The following is a 15,463-nucleotide window of genomic DNA, read 5'->3' on the forward strand; positions in this document are numbered from 1 at the left end:
CCCTTATTTTTTCCAACGCCTACTGAAGAGAAACAATCTTGGCTTCAGCAGTTTCATGTTTGCTTCCCATTTCTGGGCTCCCTCTTCAACGGAGCTGAGTCGTTTGGTGAGATCAATTACCTCATTGTCTTTGAGGATAAGGGCAAAGCAAACTTGTTCCAATGCCATGCTCCCGGAGTTACGAAGATGTGACATCATGTATGCGTATTTGAAGAGCCCCTGCAAATGCAAAATGGAAAGGCCATCAGAACTCTTATGAAATAAAGATGGCAACAAGAATAAGAATGATCTTACTAAAACAAAAAATTTGGAGGCTTTGGCCATGACAACCCAATCAGACTTGTCGTCCTCGTTATCTTTCTCCGTCCTAATTTAGGAGAGGAACTTGCTGTATTCTTTCCCAATCATCTCTAGAAATTAAGTTTTTCAGCTATCGCACCTCCACGGGAAATGAGTTGTCAAGAATGTCAACAAGGGAACTTTTCACTTTGGCATCAACAGAAGCCGCGCGGAGGAAGAATGAGGTCTGCTAGAGCTGGCGAAATGAATCTTCTTAATGACAGGGTTACCCTTTGAGTCAACCAAAACCTGCTTCATGGGGGCAATAGACGGAGTAAGTGGAGCAGCTGTTGTTGTGGATGTGAGGGGCACTGAGGGGTTCGAGTTGGGAGAACCTGCACGGAAGACCCAGTACCCGTGCTCGTTGTCCCCTTAGTTTTGGTAGGGGCTTAAGAGCTTGCCTCGATACTAGCGGAGGTGCCTCCAGAAGTGCCTGAAGTAGCCAGATTATTGTTGCGGCCCGCCAAGCCTCATTCCTCAACGTGACCTTGATAAACACTCATTTTGCATAGTTTTTATGGTTTATATCTTATGATTTATGTCAAACTTGTGCCCATTGTGTTATCATTTAGAGTTGATTTCTTATCATTTCGTGATTTCACGTTTGGGTATAGTTTTGACTTATTTGATGCAAGAATGAGTGTTTCTTGGAGCATGATGAATGAGGAATATGTATAAGGGAAGATATGAGGGAGAATCGAGCCCAAAAATCGAGAAAAGATGAAGAAATTGAGCGAAAATCGAGAATAGGATAAAATCGACGGTCAGAGGAGTTGTGTCATATCCCAGTTTTTAATCACTGATTTAAGATTTAATAATTAGGGTTCGGCATCCATTAATAATAAAACTGATTTGATTTATCTGATGTGCTTAATTCTTATTGTTATTTAAATCCATTTGAGATTTAAAGGATCTTTATAAATATGGTGCACAAGTTTAATTAGTGGTTTGAGCGGCTTGTAAAGTGAATTAAATCTACGTATTTAATTTATACACGAATAATAAGCAGAAGCCAGTATTTGATTGCAAACACGCGATTAAATAGTAGATGCACTGAGTAACCAAGACCTAAAGATTTATTATTATTTACAATTAGAACTTCCACCACCACTATCAATCAATGCAGTAATTGATTTTTTTCTAAGTACAGGAAGAAATCTTTGCATATAAGCTCACTATCTAATTTGCTGGCTTTAAGAGGAAGATTATGATTAAGATAGTGTCTTCCACTATCTAATTATATTATCAACTCCTTTTCTTTAACTTTGCTAAAGCCATGCTTTCCACCTCTTCAACCACCACCCTTTGCTCCCCACCAATACACCTAACTCTCCACACACTTCATTTTTTTTATTTCTCCACCACTACATTACATATTCAGCACTACATCTTGCAGATTCCTCATTAAGAAATCCTCTCTCTCTAATCTTCTAAATTACCATTTTCTTTCCTCCTACTCCTCACGGGTCCTTCAAAGAAATTATCAAGTTTGTTTCAAATTCCAAATCAAGAAGGTAGGTAATTAAATGTCTTACTCTTCATTAATCTTCCAGTTTCAATTTCAAAAAAATTCATTCTTACTTTGTGATCAACAAATTGCAGAATCGAACTATTGCCAACACCACCCCTCATATCGAGGTTACTCCAATTTCTCCCTACTTCATCTTGTTAATTTCGATTCAAGCATCAAAGAACAGAAGAATACGCACGCACACATGTTAATATATTTTCTAAGCTATTACATTTACAAGGTTTGATTTTTGCTAAGAAAATGATAAATGAATGATGAAAGAACAGATTTCTAAACAAAACCCTAGCTTTGCTATACTTGTGAATCTGGACTGAAATTGGGCCTTTTTGTGTCTCTGTCTTGAGTGTGTAACCGGGAATAGTGAGAAGGGTATGAGCAGCCGGTAGCTGCTCGACGCCGGCAACGGCGGCGGCACAGCCGCCTAGCCCTTGTCCTGCCAAAAACGAGAGAGAAGAGGGTAGAAAGAGAGATGGTTAGGATTTCAGTTTAAAATATAAAAAAAAAAAAAAAAGAGAGAAAAGGGGGAGAGACTTATCTTTTCCGGCGACGCGGCGGAAGCAGCGGCGCAGCGACACGAACGGCGGTTCTGTTCGGCCGGAAAAGAGGAGAAAAGGGAGGAGTTCAGATCTGTTTTTTTTTTTTAAAATAGAAAGGAGAGGAAAAGGGAGCTCAGATCTGGAGCCTACCTTCACGGCGAGGCAAGGCTCGGCCATCCACCACGATTTCGGCCATGGCGGAGACGGCGGAGAACGGGGGAAGCGGCGCGGCGACGCTCGGCTTTTCACAACGGCCGGAGAAGGCACATGCAGCGGCGGAATGGTCTCTGCCGACCTACCTTAAGGCCGAGGACGGCCGAGAAACGATGGCAACCGGCGAGAGCCGTGTTCTGCCATGGTGGAGGCGGAGGCGACTGTACCAGCGAGAGAGTGGGAAGAGGAGACCGAGGGAGTGAAAAGAGAGGGGACGAGGCGACGGCGAGGAGGCGCGCCGGAGGCGGCGCCGCCCTCAGCCGAGTGAGAGTAAGAGAGGCGAGAGAGAGAGCCGAGAGGGAGAGTGAGAGTGGCTGTGTGTGTGCGTATGTTATGTGTTTGTGTGTGTGATATATGTGTGTTATGTTAGGGTTAGAATTTAATTGGGCTCAAAGCCCTTCTTGCTAGCTGGGCCGAAAATTTTAAATAAGGGAATGGGCCGATTTTTATTTAATAAAATGTACTTGGCCCATTTTTATTTTAAATTATGTTGGGTATTTATTTAAATTGATTGAGGCTCATTTTAATTAAGTTTTGAACTGTTAATTGATTAATAAAGCCTACGAATTTTTGGCCTTATTTCTTAAAAAAAAAAAATGTTTGAATTTTCACTAAATTATTTTTGTGAATTTAAATCTCTTGATTTAAATTTTAATATTTAAAGTTGGGATTATTTATTCTAAACGAAGTCCATTCTTTTATCTAAATTTATTAATGGACTTTAAAGCAAATATTTTGGGATTAAGCCCCATTTATTATATGATAAAATTATTTTCAAAGCTTACGAGTATGGATTTTTTTTTTAAATGGTTAAAATGTTTTATTTCATCTCAATGGATTTTAAAATGTTTTATTATTTATAAATGAGTAATGGAATTTCTTATTTATTTACATGATAAAAAAAAATGTGGAATTGTGTTATAGAATGATTAAGTATATGATTTACTTTATCAAATGAGCTTGAGATTTAATTGAGATATTAAATTACTAAGCATGTGTTTATAAATGATTTATTTATTTAAGTGATGAAAATGTGCGAAGTATGAGAAAGCATGATTTATAATGATTAAATTTTCAGGGTGATAAAATATGGCTTGTTCTTAATTGATGGAGTACTTGACTAAATGACGGGTGTAGAGGGAGGTTATGGATTATGTACATGTTGATGTTCGAACAAATGGGTTCGAACCTATATGATAGTTACATGATAATTGGTTACATTTTATTGATTGAATGAAACGAGATTAATATGGATGCTAGAACCCTAAAACATTAAAAGATACCTTAGGCACGTAGAATTAGACTTTGTCTTATGACAATTTCTTCACGAACTTATCGACTCTTCATCAATGAAGGTCCGTGCGACAGAAAGTGAAGCAGAAGAAGAAACGACTCCACGCCAGCTTTAAGAACAATTGAGGTGGGCATTATTTTATTATTACGTATATAGAGATCCCCTGCGTGACGTAGGCCTCATATGCGAATATATATGCATGATATGTTTTGACTATTTATTCAGTTCTTATAAAATGCTTATATGTTCAATGCCCTTTATGAAAATGAAAATGTTATGAAAATGAAATGTTTATGAAATGATTGACTGCCAAAATGTTTATGTTTTTATATGTATCCTATCTGTGTTGGTTCGCCAACTTTAAAGGAAATCCAATTGGGATCCTATGCTAGACAAAGGTCGCTAGCTAGGGTTAACGTGTACACTCATGGAGACCGCGAGTCGCTTGCGACCGGTCTTGGCGTCCGTGGTAAGGAGGCCTCCTTCCAGGCGCGTGATAGAAAGGGCAGATATGGATCATATAGACTGAAAATGGGATGCATCCACCTTTATGAAAATGAACGAAATGTTTTAGTAAGCGCAGGTCATTTATGAAAACCCCTGTGTGTTACTGTTATGGCAGTTCAATTTATATATGTATGCATGTTGTATTTTCGGCTTATGTCACTGAGTATTTTTATACTCAGCCCTGCATGTATTTCTAAATGTGCAGGTTGAGCAGGCGATGGAATGGATCGGTGTTGAGCGGATTTCCCTTTTGATGTTTATGTAATGAAACCTTGAGTATGCATCTCCATATGCATAACTCACACGTTTTTCCGCTGCAAACACTCTGAATTTGTTATCGTATTGTGGAACTTATTACTCCTTCATTTTGTTTAACTTTCATTTGGGGTTTAGTCGTTATGGCTAGCTCATTTGTTAATTACCCAAGTGGTTATATATATATATATATATATATATATATATATATATATACCACTAGTTTGTTGTTATTAATGTTGGTTATTTAGTAAATCCCTTTTAAATTTCCATTTCTTATTGTTCACCCAAGTCATAACCCCGGTTAACCCGTCATTGGGATAGTGGGCTGTGACAGAGTGGTATCAGAGCAGTTCGTTTGCTCTGGCCTTAGAAACCATTTTCTAAAAAGTCATGTCTAGTTTGATTCACTTGACATATGTGGGATCATACGACACCGCTCAACACTCCATTGCATCGTGCTCAATCAAGGAAAAAGGTAACTGCAGTTACAATGTTTTAAAGATGTTATTATTCTAAACTGTTTCATGAAAATGTTTATGTAAAGAGCATGCTATGATGAAATGTTGAATGTTTTGCCTTTCATTGAAATGTTGAATGTTTTGCCTTTCATGGCATATCATTGCAGTTATGATGTTATGATAAGAAGAATGATAGAGAATTGACACATGCTTTCCCCAGAAAACATAGATTGCTATAAGTTGCATGATCATGATTCTAAAAGAACATAGACTGCTGGATTAGTAGGATATCTCTACAATCTAGATTCTTAAGGTGATGATGTAGAAGAATGAAAAAGAACTTAGAGCATTTCAGCTTCCACAATGAAACAATGGTTCTTTTGAACTACAAAGAGGAATGAAAAGACATGTACGCGTTGAAGGAAAAACACAGGATGATGATACAAGACGAATTCAAGGCAAACGCTGCATCAAGGGTTTGAGCATAGTCTCTACGTTCAAATGTTCACACGCGATGGAACACCGAATCGACTTTTAGTACACGATAGATTTTAAGAACAGTATGCTTTGCCTATATATATGTATATATTTGTGTACATGTTATACGTGGGGGTTTGAGTTCAATGGGACATAGAACTTTAAATTAAGCTTTTGGTTTGTCAGTACGAACTTAAGTTTTATTATTATGAATAGTTGTCCACGGCTTTTTAAGTTTGGGATGATGTTTTCCGTGTGATTGGGAGGTGATGATGTTGGACCTAGCCAGTCCACATGATCCAAATATCAGTAGACGTATTTTGGGTTGAAAACCCATGTGTTTCAACTTTCGGTTGAAAAGCCAGATGAGTTTTTACTCTAGATCATTTTGTTCGACCTATTGGTTACTCCTTTCTACCATCTGGTTATTCGTTTGAGTTTCTCAACAAATTTTTCTGCACCACTTTGTTTTGATATCGTTCAAGAATTGAGCCTTACAATTGTTGAGTTGTCCTAGTACCCTCTTGTGATCAATAAGGATTTAGATGTTTTGTTATGATGCTTTCATGATTAAATCAAGAGGAATATGTTATGAATTGAGGTAAGGAATATACTGAGGATCTTTTATTTTTGAAGCACAGAATGCCTCCCAGAAGAGCCCCAAGAAACAATGTGGGAACCGCAAACGAACCCCCACGAAGGGTTGAGGAACTTTTTCTTAAACAGAGCCCGCCAACATTCAACGGGACCGGCAACCCGACTGATGCCGAAATCTGGATTAGAGCAATGGAAAGGATTTTTGACTTTCTTTACTGTTCTGACCAAGAGAGACTCTCTTGTGTTGCATTCCAACTAACTGGGTCGGCAGATTTTTGGTGGGAAACCAAGAAGAGGGCAATGACCCTCGAACAATTGGAAAACCTGACTTGGGAAGACTTCAAGACGGAGATCTACGATAAATACATTCCTAAGAGCTACAGAAAGAAGAAAGAGACAGAGTTTTTCAATCTGAAACAAAACAAGATGTCCGTGACGGAATACGATCGCGCTTTCTGCGACATGTCTCGCTATGCCCCTCATCTGATCGACACTGATGAAAAGATGGCCGAGAAGTTTCGTTCAGGCCTTAGGCATGAGATCAAGATGGCGCTTGCTGGTCATGGTAATCTCACCCACTCTGAGGCACTTAGTAGAGCCCTGGATGTTGAAGCAGCAATGCCTGAAGACCGCCCAACCCAGACTCAAGCTTCGGGAAACAACGATCGTGGGAAGAGAAAATGGGATGGCAACAACAACAATAATAGGGGTTACTACAACAACCAAGATAACAAGAGGCCATGGCAAGGAAACATGATGCCACAAGGGCAATGGCAAGGACGACCAGTCAATCCAGGATCAGCTGGAAACAATCAGGGCCAGCTCAGGGCACCTATGTGTCCCAAATGCTCCAAGTCACATCACGGCATATGCTTGGCTGGCAGCAATACCTGCTTTAAGTGTGGCCAGAAGGGCCATTTTGCCAGAGACTGCCAAGGAAAACCTCAAGGAGGAATGAGAGGGCCAAATCAGCCAAGCCAAGTACAACCACTCAGGGCTATTCAAGGCCAACAACTACTCTACCCACCACCACAGCAACAACATCGACCTGCGATACGTCCACCGCAAATTCCACAGGCAAGAGCCTATGCCTTGCACAAGAATAAGCAAGGAAACAACCAAGGGAATTTGGCAGGTATGGGCACATTACTTGACACACCTGTTATACTTCTGTTCGACACGGGTGCCTCGCATTCTTTTATTGCAAGTGTATGTGTAAAAACTTTAAAGCTCCAACCTGAAAAGACTAATCAGGACTTGAGAATTTCTTCACCAATAGGAGGAATAACAGTAGTAACACATGCTTGCTCGAACCTAGAACTGACCATAGGATCGTTTAAGGTTATAGCAAACAACTTGCATGTTATATCGATGGAGGACGTTGATATAATCCTGGGAATGGACTGGCTAGCGGAGAACTATGCCACGATATTGTGCCAAGAGCGGAGAATCGCTTTCAACTTTCCAGGAAGGGACGCTTTGAGTTTCCACGGAATATGCAGGAGGAACAGAGTGCCGACTATTTCAGCTTTACAGGCAAGGAAGATGATGAACAAGAAAGACTGCCAAGCCTTCCTCGTATACCTGAACGGGGGAATTGAGACCGAAAAGACAATGGAAGATGTAGAGATCGTGCGGGATTTTCAAGATGTTTTCCCAGAAAATTTGCCAGGATTACCACCTGACAGACAAGTGGAATTCACCATCGATCTAGAGCCAGGAGCGGCGCCGGTATCAAAAGCACCGTACAGAATGGGCCCGAAGGAATTGGAAGAGTTGAAAATCCAGTTACAAGAGTTGCTGGACCTAGGCTTCATCAGGCCTAGTGTGTCCCCATGGGGAGCGCCGGTACTGTTTGTCAAGAAGAAAGATGGAACCTTGAGATTGTGCATCGATTATCGAGAGCTGAACAAGCTAACGCTTAAGAACAAGTATCCATTGCCAAGAATTGATGATTTATTCGACCAACTCAAGGGCGCGGGTGTTTTCTCCAAAATCGATTTGAAGTCTGGGTATCATCAGTTAAAGGTTAGACATGAAGATATACCCAAAACGGCTTTCCGAACAAGATATGGTCACTACGAGTTCGTAGTTGTACCGTTCGGACTAACAAATGCACCAGCTGTGTTCATGGACCTCATGAACAGAGTATTTCATCCTTATTTGGATAAATTCGTCTTGGTGTTTATTGATGATATCCTCATTTACTCCAAGAATGAAGAAGAACACAGGGAACATCTGAGAACTGTTTTGCAAACTCTTAGGGATGAACGCCTTTTTGCCAAATTCAACAAATGTGAGTTTTGGCTCAAAGAAGTTACATTTCTGGGACATATTGTGTCTTCAGAAGGTATTAAGGTGGACCCCGCCAAAGTGGAAGCAGTACAAGGATGGAAGTCGCCAACTACCCCCAAACGAGATCAGAAGTTTCTTGGGATTGGCTGGCTACTATCGAAGATTCATTGAGGGATTTTCCAAGATAGCAAGGCCGATGACGCAATTGCTCCGAAAGGGAATTAAATACACATGGACTAACGAGTGTGAAGAAAGTTTTCAGCTGCTCAAGGAAAAGCTAACTACAGCGCCAGTGCTAACAATTCCGGAACCAGACAAGGAGTATGTGGTCTACACGGATGCATCAAAGAACGGACTAGGATGCGTTTTGATGCAGGAAGGCAAAGTGATTGCATATGCATCGCGGCAACTTAGGCCACACGAATTGAATTATCCGACCCATGATCTTGAACTAGCGGCGGTAGTGCACGCACTAAAAATTTGGAGACATCATCTATATGGTGTCAGGTGTGAGATTTACACTGATCACCAAAGTCTGAAGTACTTCTTCGAGCAAAAAGATCTCAACATGAGACAGCGAAGGTGGCTCGAATTAGTAAAAGATTATGACTGTGGTATAAATTATCACCCGGGGAAGGCCAATGTAGTAGCCGACGCATTGAGCCGCAAGGTCCCATTGAAACTGGGATACATCCTTACAAAGGAAGAAGAGCTCATACGAGATTTTGATAGGATGAAATTAGAGGTGATAAACCCACCTGCTACAATAGCGGGGGTGGTCGCGATTATACCGAATTTGAGGAAATTGGTGGTAGAAGCTCAAAGGAAGGATGATAAATTGGAGAAATTACGAGCTAAGATAAGAGAAGGAAATCTTAAGAACTACCACGAAGAAGCCGATAATGCTATTTTCTTTGAGAGGAGAATATGCATCCCTCATGACGAAGAACTCAAGAACAAGATCATGAGCGAAGCCCATGACACTCCTTATGTCGCCCACCCGGGAAGCACTAAGATGTATCAAGATCTAAAAGAAAATTTCTGGTGGGAAGGAATGAAACGAGACGTGGCTTTATTCGTCGAAAAGTGTCTAGTTTGCCAGCAAGTAAAGGCTTTACACCAACGACCTTACGGCGAGCTACAACCTTTGGAAATTCCAGAATGGAAGTGGGACGATATTGCAATGGACTTTGTTACAGGATTGCCAAAAACAAGACGAGGTAACACGGTAATATGGGTCATTGTAGACAGACTCACAAAGAGTGCACACTTTCTGCCTATCCCTATCACGTATAGATCAGATAAGTTAGCCCAACTCTACATCAAGGAGATCGTGCGTTTACATGGGGTGCCGAAGACAATCACGTCCGACAGAGATTCTAAGTTTACCTCCAGATTCTGGATAAGCTTGCAGAAGGAATTGGGAACAAGGTTGAATTTCAGCACAGCTTTCCACCCGCAGACCGACGGTCAGTCCGAAAGGACAATTCAAACGCTAGAAGATATGTTAAGGACTGTTGTGCTAGATAGAGGAGAAGATTGGGAGCGTGTGTTGCCACTAATCGAATTTGCTTACAACAACAGCTATCAAGCAACTATCGCCATGGCACCTTATGAGGCGTTATACGGGAAGAAATGTAGATCGCCGCTTTACTGGGATGAAGTCGGCGAAAGAAGAATCTTGGGGCCAGATACAGTAGGCGAGATGATTGAAATCGTCCGTCAGATTCGACAGCGTATTAAAGAGGCCCAAGATAGACAGAAGTCTTATGCCGACAAACGTCGAACCGACTTGCAGTTTGAGTGTGGGGATAAAGTCTTTTTGAAGATTTCTCCCTCTAAAGGGATTACAAGATTTGGCGTAAAGGGTAAGCTTAGACCCCGTTTTATAGGACCCTATGAGATCCTAGAAAGGGTGGGCCCGGTAGCTTACAGGCTGGCGTTGCCGCCAAGCCTTGGGAATGTGCATAATGTGTTTCATGTGTCGCAGTTGAGAAAATATGTTTATGATCCAAAACACGTGATCCAAAGAGACGACGTTATCCTTAGCCCAGATATGAGCTATGAAGAGAGACCCGAATCTATTTTAGATCGGAAGATTCAAGTACTAAGGAATAAATCGATACCCTTAGTAAAAGTCCTTTGGAAGCACCATGATCAAGAAGAGGCGACATGGGAACTCGAGTCTAGCATGAAGGAGAAATACCCAGAATTATTTCCTGAGGTACAAATTTCGGGACGAAATTTATTTTAAGGGGGATAGTATGTCATATCCCAGTTTTTAATCACTGATTTAAGATTTAATAATTAGGGTTCGGCATCCATTAATAATAAAACTGATTTGATTTATCTGATGTGCTTAATTCTTATTGTTATTTAAATCCATTTGAGATTTAAAGGATCTTTATAAATATGGTGCACAAGTTTAATTAGTGGTTTGAGCGGCTTGTAAAGTGAATTAAATCTACGTATTTAATTTATACACGAATAATAAGCAGAAGCCAGTATTTGATTGCAAACACGCGATTAAATAGTAGATGCACTGAGTAACCAAGACCTAAAGATTTATTATTATTTACAATTAGAACTTCCACCACCACTATCAATCAATGCAGTAATTGATTTTTTTCTAAGTACAGGAAGAAATCTTTGCATATAAGCTCACTATCTAATTTGCTGGCTTTAAGAGGAAGATTATGATTAAGATAGTATCTTCCACTATCTAATTATATTATCAACTCCTTTTCTTTAACTTTGCTAAAGCCATGCTTTCCACCTCTTCAACCACCACCCTTTGCTCCCCACCAATACACCTAACTCTCCACACACTTCATTTTTTTTATTTCTCCACCACTACATTACATATTCAGCACTACATCTTGCAGATTCCTCATTAAGAAATCCTCTCTCTCTAATCTTCTAAATTACCATTTTCTTTCCTCCTACTCCTCACGGGTCCTTCAAAGAAATTATCAAGTTTGTTTCAAATTCCAAATCAAGAAGGTAGGTAATTAAATGTCTTACTCTTCATTAATCTTCCAGTTTCAATTTCAAAAAAATTCATTCTTACTTTGTGATCAACAAATTGCAGAATCGAACTATTGCCAACACCACCCCTCATATCGAGGTTACTCCAATTTCTCCCTACTTCATCTTGTTAATTTCGATTCAAGCATCAAAGAACAGAAGAATACGCACGCACACATGTTAATATATTTTCTAAGCTATTACATTTACAAGGTTTGATTTTTGCTAAGAAAATGATAAATGAATGATGAAAGAACAGATTTCTAAACAAAACCCTAGCTTTGCTATACTTGTGAATCTGGACTGAAATTGGGCCTTTTTGTGTCTCTGTCTTGAGTGTGTAACCGGGAATAGTGAGAAGGGTATGAGCAGCCGGTAGCTGCTCGACGCCGGCAACGGCGGCGGCACAGCCGCCTAGCCCTTGTCCTGCCAAAAACGAGAGAGAAGAGGGTAGAAAGAGAGATGGTTAGGATTTCAGTTTAAAATAAAAATAAAAAAAAAAAAAGAGAAAAGGGGGAGAGACTTATCTTTTCCGGCGACGCGGCGGAAGCAGCGGCGCAGCGACACGAACGGCGGTTCTGTTCGGCCGGAAAAGAGGAGAAAAGGGAGGAGTTCAGATCTGTTTTTTTTTTTAAAATAGAAAGGAGAGGAAAAGGGAGCTCAGATCTGGAGCCTACCTTCACGGCGAGGCAAGGCTCGGCCATCCACCACGATTCCGGCCATGGCGGAGACGGCGGAGAACGGGGGAAGCGGCGCGGCGACGCTCGGCTTTTCACAACGGCCGGAGAAGGCACATGCAGCGGCGGAATGGTCTCTGCCGACCTACCTTAAGGCCGAGGACGGCCGAGAAACGATGGCAACCGGCGAGAGCCGTGTTCTGCCATGGTGGAGGCGGAGGCGACTGTACCAGCGAGAGAGTGGGAAGAGGAGACCGAGGGAGTGAAAAGAGAGGGGACGAGGCGACGGCGAGGAGGCGCGCCGGAGGCGGCGCCGCCCTCAGCCGAGTGAGAGTAAGAGAGGCGAGAGAGAGAGCCGAGAGGGAGAGTGAGAGTGGCTGTGTGTGTGCGTATGTTATGTGTTTGTGTGTGTGATATATGTGTGTTATGTTAGGGTTAGAATTTAATTGGGCTCAAAGCCCTTCTTGCTAGCTGGGCCGAAAATTTTAAATAAGGGAATGGGCCGATTTTTATTTAATAAAATGTACTTGGCCCATTTTTATTTTAAATTATGTTGGGTATTTATTTAAATTGATTGAGGCTCATTTTAATTAAGTTTTGAACTGTTAATTGATTAATAAAGCCTACGAATTTTTGGCCTTATTTCTTAAAAAAAAAAAAATGTTTGAATTTTCACTAAATTATTTTTGTGAATTTAAATCTCTTGATTTAAATTTTAATATTTAAAGTTGGGATTATTTATTCTAAACGAAGTCCATTCTTTTATCTAAATTTATTAATGGACTTTAAAGCAAATATTTTGGGATTAAGCCCCATTTATTATATGATAAAATTATTTTCAAAGCTTACGAGTATGGATTTTTTTTTTTAAATGGTTAAAATGTTTTATTTCATCTCAATGGATTTTAAAATGTTTTATTATTTATAAATGAGTAATGGAATTTCTTATTTATTTACATGATAAAAAAAAAATGTGGAATTGTGTTATAGAATGATTAAGTATATGATTTACTTTATCAAATGAGCTTGAGATTTAATTGAGATATTAAATTACTAAGCATGTGTTTATAAATGATTTATTTATTTAAGTGATGAAAATGTGCGAAGTATGAGAAAGCATGATTTATAATGATTAAATTTTCAGGGTGATAAAATATGGCTTGTTCTTAATTGATGGAGTACTTGACTAAATGACGGGTGTAGAGGGAGGTTATGGATTATGTACATGTTGATGTTCGAACAAATGGGTTCGAACCTATATGATAGTTACATGATAATTGGTTACATTTTATTGATTGAATGAAACGAGATTAATATGGATGCTAGAACCCTAAAACATTAAAAGATACCTTAGGCACGTAGAATTAGACTTTGTCTTATGACAATTTCTTCACGAACTTATCGACTCTTCATCAATGAAGGTCCGTGCGACAGAAAGTGAAGCAGAAGAAGAAACGACTCCACGCCAGCTTTAAGAACAATTGAGGTGGGCATTATTTTATTATTACGTATATAGAGATCCCCTGCGTGACGTAGGCCTCATATGCGAATATATATGCATGATATGTTTTGACTATTTATTCAGTTCTTATAAAATGCTTATATGTTCAATGCCCTTTATGAAAATGAAAATGTTATGAAAATGAAATGTTTATGAAATGATTGACTGCCAAAATGTTTATGTTTTTATATGTATCCTATCTGTGTTGGTTCGCCAACTTTAAAGGAAATCCAATTGGGATCCTATGCTAGACAAAGGTCGCTAGCTAGGGTTAACGTGTACACTCATGGAGACCGCGAGTCGCTTGCGACCGGTCTTGGCGTCCGTGGTAAGGAGGCCTCCTTCCAGGCGCGTGATAGAAAGGGCAGATATGGATCATATAGACTGAAAATGGGATGCATCCACCTTTATGAAAATGAACGAAATGTTTTAGTAAGCGCAGGTCATTTATGAAAACCCCTGTGTGTTACTGTTATGGCAGTTCAATTTATATATGTATGCATGTTGTATTTTCGGCTTATGTCACTGAGTATTTTTATACTCAGCCCTGCATGTATTTCTAAATGTGCAGGTTGAGCAGGCGATGGAATGGATCGGTGTTGAGCGGATTTCCCTTTTGATGTTTATGTAATGAAACCTTGAGTATGCATCTCCATATGCATAACTCACACGTTTTTCCGCTGCAAACACTCTGAATTTGTTATCGTATTGTGGAACTTATTACTCCTTCATTTTGTTTAACTTTCATTTGGGGTTTAGTCGTTATGGCTGGCTCATTTGTTAATTACCCAAGTGGTTATATATATATATATATATATATATATATACCACTAGTTTGTTGTTATTAATGTTGGTTATTTAGTAAATCCCTTTTAAATTTCCATTTCTTATTGTTCACCCAAGTCATAACCCCGGTTAACCCGTCATTGGGATAGTGGGCTGTGACAAGTTGACCGCCGAATTTGGCAATTTTGATGAAGGAACTCGACGACCAACTCGGCGATTGCCGATATCTCTGGACGAATTTAAGGCACGAAGGTGGAAACTCGGCAGTCGTCGAGTTTAGGAATTTTTATGAAGGAATTCGACGACTTGATCGGCGGTCGCCGATCAGGGCATCGTTTTCTCCACGTTTTTTCAGTCTTTTACGTTTTTATCAGTTATTTCCAATTTTTTGTACTGGGTTTTACCCTGACACTATATATAGGTCTTCTTTTGACCTATCTAGGGTTCCCAGCCTTATTTTTCAGTTTCATAGCTTTAGATTATTTTTGCTTTCCAGTTTTGAAGGCTTGGATTGGATTTCTGCAAGATTGAAGATTCAAGCCGTTACAATCATTTTATTTCTAATTTTATATAATTCAGTTTTTACAATTGCGTTCTTTTTAATTATGTTTCTATTTTATTTCATTATGTCTGGCTAGTTTTTTTTTTTTTTTTCTGATTCTGGGGTTTGTAAATAGTTAATTGAATTCATGTGATTAATTTGTTAATACATATTTGTCTTCCAATTTATGATTCATAATTCTTGGTGCTTGAATTCGTGTAAATTATCTAATCAATAGTTTGCATGTGTAACTATTCGGTTTTAGACCTAGCGGAGATAACTGTGTAGCGAATTCAGGAATGTAAGATATGATCTTAACCTTGAGACCTATCGGAGATAGGTGGATCATAGAGAGCTATTCTTATGTGCTTTTGAGAGTTAGTAGATTTTCTTGAGACCTACCAGAGATAGAGAATTTACTAATCT

The 15,463-nt window shown here is 39.7% G+C and overlaps 3 long non-coding RNA genes across 3 annotated transcripts; 2 read left to right on the forward strand and 1 right to left on the reverse strand.

Annotated features, from left to right (window-relative positions):
- Positions 1–1,714: 1,714 nt before the first annotated feature.
- On the forward strand, positions 1,715–4,808 carry LOC131019452 (uncharacterized). The gene is made up of 4 exons (XR_009100259.1): positions 1,715–1,853; positions 1,942–1,977; positions 3,975–4,039; positions 4,626–4,808. It is a non-coding gene; the product is annotated as an uncharacterized LOC131019452 (long non-coding RNA).
- A 6,480-nt stretch (positions 4,809–11,288) lies between these two features.
- Positions 11,289–14,590, forward strand: LOC131019454 (uncharacterized). Its single transcript, XR_009100261.1, has 4 exons — positions 11,289–11,508; positions 11,597–11,632; positions 13,631–13,695; positions 14,282–14,590. It is a non-coding gene; the product is annotated as an uncharacterized LOC131019454 (long non-coding RNA).
- On the reverse strand, positions 11,686–12,590 carry LOC131019453 (uncharacterized). The gene is made up of 2 exons (XR_009100260.1): positions 12,210–12,590; positions 11,686–12,110 (listed from the first exon to the last, which is right to left on the reverse strand). It is a non-coding gene; the product is annotated as an uncharacterized LOC131019453 (long non-coding RNA).
- Positions 14,591–15,463: the final 873 nt, after the last annotated feature.

The sequence above is a fragment of the Salvia miltiorrhiza genome, chromosome 4 (genome assembly GCF_028751815.1).
Source record: "Salvia miltiorrhiza cultivar Shanhuang (shh) chromosome 4, IMPLAD_Smil_shh, whole genome shotgun sequence".
Lineage (NCBI taxonomy): Eukaryota > Viridiplantae > Streptophyta > Magnoliopsida > Lamiales > Lamiaceae > Salvia > Salvia miltiorrhiza.